We start from the raw sequence: 5000 nt of genomic DNA, 5'->3' as shown, positions 1-5000 counted from the left end.
TCGCAGTCGCAAAAACGTGGGGCAAATATATTACGCGGAAGAGTTATAACAGACCGAGCCCCACTGCATGAGGGGAGTCTTTGTCACTAATGTACACAGATGGAACATTTTGGACTGGAACCAGATTACCCGTACACACGGCGCTGATTAGTAATCAATGCAGAGCCATCAAACTACAGAATATATATACAACTGTCCGTATACATGCTGAAAGAGTCTGCCCACAATGGGAACCACACGTCAGCCAGCCACTCTGATCACGCACCACTCTCTGCTTCTAACGGGCGCACATACAATATGTAAGCACCAGCATGGAACAACATCCAGTGCATCCTCTCCGCCACATTACACAATCCACACTATCACAACCAGACCAGGAGGTCCATGCGGAAAATACAATATCCCACCCTTTCGACATCCACCATTGCGCAGATCAGGCACCAACACCCACACATGTCCTATACAACGGTGCACCCAACATCACAATAGTACCTCCTGTCACAGCGCACAAACAATGACATGAGTCAAAGACACAGGTCTGACACAAGCATAGAATTGGAGCGCCGCCTCTAATAAGCCAAAGGTGCATCCTGACGTGACAAATTTGATCATGTCACAAGCATTCACTTACTATAATCACTATCAACGAACCTGCCGCCCCCGCCCCCCCCTACACCTTTCCTTAAAACAACGTGTAACCTAACCTAACCTAACCTATGTTGTACCTTAACCTAACCTATGTTGTACCTTAACCTAACCTATGTTGTACCTTAACCTAACCTATGTTGTACCTTAACCTAACCTATGTTGTACCTTAACCTAACCTATGTTGTGCCTTAACCTAACCTATGTTGTGCCTTAACCTAACCTATGTTGTGCCTTAACCTAACCTATGTTGTGCCTTAACCTAACCTATGTTGTGCCTTAACCTAACCTATGTTGTGCCTTAACCTAACCTATGTTGTGCCTTAACCTAACCTATGTTGTGCCTTAACCTAACCTATGTTGTGCCTTAACCTAACCTATGTTGTGCCTTAACCTAACCTATGTTGTGCCTTAACCTAACCTATGTTGTGCCTTAACCTAACCCATGTTGTGCCTTAACCTAACCCATGTTGTGCCTTAACCTAACCCATGTTGTGCCTTAACCTAACCCATGTTGTGCCTTAACCTAACCCATGTTGTGCCTTAACCTAACCCATGTTGTGCCTTAACCTAACCCATGTTGTGCCTTAACCTAACCCATGTTGTGCCTTAACCTAACCCATGTTGTGCCTTAACCTAACCCATGTTGTGCCTTAACCTAACCCATGTTGTGCCTTAACCTAACCCATGTTGTGCCTTAACCTAACCTATGTTGTGCCTTAACCTAACCTATGTTGTGCCTTAACCTAACCTATGTTGTGCCTTAACCTAACCCATGTTGTGCCTTAACCTAACCCATGTTGTGCCTTAACCTAACCCATGTTGTGCCTTAACCTAACCCATGTTGTGCCTTAACCTAACCCATGTTGTGCCTTAACCTAACCCATGTTGTGCCTTAACCTAACCCATGTTGTGCCTTAACCTAACCCATGTTGTGCCTTAACCTAACCCATGTTGTGCCTTAACCTAACCCATGTTGTGCCTTAACCTAACCCATGTTGTGCCTTAACCTAACCCATGTCGTGCCTTAACCTAACCCATGTCGTGCCTTAACCTAACCCACGTCGTGCCTTAACCTAACCCACGTTGTCGCCTAACGTAACCCACGTTGTCGCCTAAACCTGCTCTGTAATTGTTATACGACTCGTTCAATTAGTGTAGTGTTGCCCACCCGCAACCCTCGCAATATAGTTCGCTACTCGCACTCCCCGCTCCCCTGTGTATCGCTTCATGTTAAACACCTTGCAAGTCTTGCTCACTTTCCACATGCTCCTGCTGTACACTGTAATGTGGATGGCAGCAGGACGTACATGCCGCCCCTCCCCACGTCCCCACCTTGCCCCCTGCCTTCGCAAGCTGGTTGGTGAGAACTTTGCATGTTCAATGCCCTCCGCATGCGACGTACTCAGGCTACGTTGTGGTGCGGCCTGTGTCAACTGTCCGCTAATGTCGTACGCGTAAACCACAATCTGTACTGCACATTCGTCCTTATGTACTGAATGATACATCGTGGCACATGTGTGACCGTACAACGACTGCGCCCAAAAACGGCGGACCATACAGTGCAAATATTGTGCACGCAGCTACGTGTCGTCTCCCTATGAGAGCTGGATTGCAGTGTGGTACGCCATAGAGACGTGTGGGAGGAACGGACGCCGTGGATGGCGATCAGCATGAGCTGTCTGTTGATGTATTCGGACCTAGTCGTCTCTCCTCACACACCGTGATGGCATGGTGCACCGCGTTCCATATCTGCGACATGCTACAGAGGCCGGTTGACAGTCGTTCGAGCAATGGACATCGCATACGTACGGGGGCCACCTTCCACGTATTGTCTAGGCGTGCACATTTTGTTGCGTGTATGTGGGCAGACGTAGTGTGGCGTGACACCTGACACAGGCATGCAATAATCGTGGAAGTTGCAAATGGCGATGGACGCCTGCGTTTTCTGGTGAAGTTACGCAAATGAACAAATGGTAACCTGTTGTGGTGCGGTTGTTCTCGCTAGGGGTGAATCGGTGATGGCGACGATAGGTTGAGGTACTAACCGGTTGTTCCAGCGATACCCACCATGCCGACGAAACTGAACGGCATCTGGGTGTGAAGCGATACGCGGCGGTGGCTGGGTGGGACCGTCCCCGGCCGGTGAGGGGGCGCCTCCCGGCGTGCTGGCCGCGCGGTGCGTGGGCGCACGCGCTACAGCCGGCTGGTGGGGGCGGCCAGTGGCAGGCGCGCCGGCCGACGGACGCGGCAGGCGTCGCAGCTGCGCGCCGGCGCACCCTGCGCGCGGCGCCGTGCGGCCAAAGTAGGTCCTCGCGGGCCCGGTGCGAAGCGCGGTGGACATCTTCAGTGTGCTGGTCCGATTGAGGACTGTGTGCGTTGAGGATGCGCTGCCGCCCGGCGCTCGGCGCCGCGACGCCGTCTGCTGCTCGGTCGCCCCAGCGGTTCTCGCTGGTGGTTTGTATCGCAGCTGTGCGGATGTGTTGGCGCGTGCGCTGTGCTGGGAGAGTTCGCTTCGGCACCCAAGTGGGGCTTTTGTCCTTCTGTGGCGCTGGCGTTGGAGCTGCCGGTCACCGTAGGTGGCGCGTGTTGTCTCCCGCCGGCAATGCCACGACAGCACGCTCCCGGGCCTCTGTCGGCAGCGGCAAGCTCAGTTGGGAGCACGGGTGGTCGCACCGAAAGCGTCTACTCGCCTAACTCCGGGCGATTGCGCCTCTCTCGAACCCGACCAAGTACTTGGGACGGCGCTGCGCGCCGCCGGGACCTGAGAGGGTTTCGAGGTGTATTGTGCAGGGGAGCTCAGCCTCCTCCTGTTTGCAGAATGATTGAGCGGACGCTTGCGTGTTCGCGCGGGCCCCCGGGACACACTCCCGGGCGGCCGGCTGCTCAGCTCTAGTTGACGCAGCTCCCTGGTTGATCCTGCCAGTAGTCATATGCTTGTCTCAAAGATTAAGCCATGCATGTCTCAGTACAAGCCGCATTAAGGTGAAACCGCGAATGGCTCATTAAATCAGTTATGGTTCCTTAGATCGTACCCACGTTACTTGGATAACTGTGGTAATTCTAGAGCTAATACATGCAAACAGAGTCCCGACCAGAGATGGAAGGGACGCTTTTATTAGATCAAAACCAATCGGTCGGCTCGTCCGGTCCGTTTGCCTTGGTGACTCTGAATAACTTTGGGCTGATCGCACGGTCCTCGTACCGGCGACGCATCTTTCAAATGTCTGCCTTATCAACTGTCGATGGTAGGTTCTGCGCCTACCATGGTTGTAACGGGTAACGGGGAATCAGGGTTCGATTCCGGAGAGGGAGCCTGAGAAACGGCTACCACATCCAAGGAAGGCAGCAGGCGCGCAAATTACCCACTCCCGGCACGGGGAGGTAGTGACGAAAAATAACGATACGGGACTCATCCGAGGCCCCGTAATCGGAATGAGTACACTTTAAATCCTTTAACGAGTATCTATTGGAGGGCAAGTCTGGTGCCAGCAGCCGCGGTAATTCCAGCTCCAATAGCGTATATTAAAGTTGTTGCGGTTAAAAAGCTCGTAGTTGGATTTGTGTCCCACGCTGTTGGTTCACCGCCCGTCGGTGTTTAACTGGCATGTATCGTGGGACGTCCTGCCGGTGGGGCGAGCCGAAGGCGTGCGACCGCCCCGTGCGTGCTCGTGCGTCCCGAGGCGGACCCCGTTGAAATCCTACCAGGGTGCTCTTTATTGAGTGTCTCGGTGGGCCGGCACGTTTACTTTGAACAAATTAGAGTGCTTAAAGCAGGCAAGCCCGCCTGAATACTGTGTGCATGGAATAATGGAATAGGACCTCGGTTCTATTTTGTTGGTTTTCGGAACCCGAGGTAATGATTAATAGGGACAGGCGGGGGCATTCGTATTGCGACGTTAGAGGTGAAATTCTTGGATCGTCGCAAGACGAACAGAAGCGAAAGCATTTGCCAAGTATGTTTTCATTAATCAAGAACGAAAGTTAGAGGTTCGAAGGCGATCAGATACCGCCCTAGTTCTAACCATAAACGATGCCAGCCAGCGATCCGCCGCAGTTCCTCCGATGACTCGGCGGGCAGCCTCCGGGAAACCAAAGCTTTTGGGTTCCGGGGGAAGTATGGTTGCAAAGCTGAAACTTAAAGGAATTGACGGAAGGGCACCACCAGGAGTGGAGCCTGCGGCTTAATTTGACTCAACACGGGAAACCTCACCAGGCCCGGACACCGGAAGGATTGACAGATTGATAGCTCTTTCTTGATTCGGTGGGTGGTGGTGCATGGCCGTTCTTAGTTGGTGGAGCGATTTGTCTGGTTAATTCCGATAACGAACGAGACTCTAGCCTGCTAACTAGTC

At 52.7% G+C, this 5000-nt stretch overlaps 1 non-coding gene across 1 annotated transcript in view; it reads left to right on the top strand.

The window, feature by feature from the left end:
* The first annotated feature begins 3551 nt into the window (after positions 1 to 3551).
* The window catches only part of LOC124771323, a 1909-nt gene continuing 460 nt past the window's right edge, over positions 3552 to 5000 (top strand). The window contains exon 1 of the ribosomal RNA XR_007013341.1: positions 3552 to 5000. This exon is cut by the window's right edge and continues 460 nt beyond it. This is a non-coding gene — a ribosomal RNA (small subunit ribosomal RNA).

The sequence above is a fragment of the Schistocerca piceifrons genome, unplaced genomic scaffold (genome assembly GCF_021461385.2).
Source record: "Schistocerca piceifrons isolate TAMUIC-IGC-003096 unplaced genomic scaffold, iqSchPice1.1 HiC_scaffold_936, whole genome shotgun sequence".
Classification (NCBI taxonomy): Eukaryota; Metazoa; Arthropoda; class Insecta; order Orthoptera; family Acrididae; genus Schistocerca; species Schistocerca piceifrons.
This window is presented reverse-complemented; position numbering and strand designations above follow the sequence as displayed.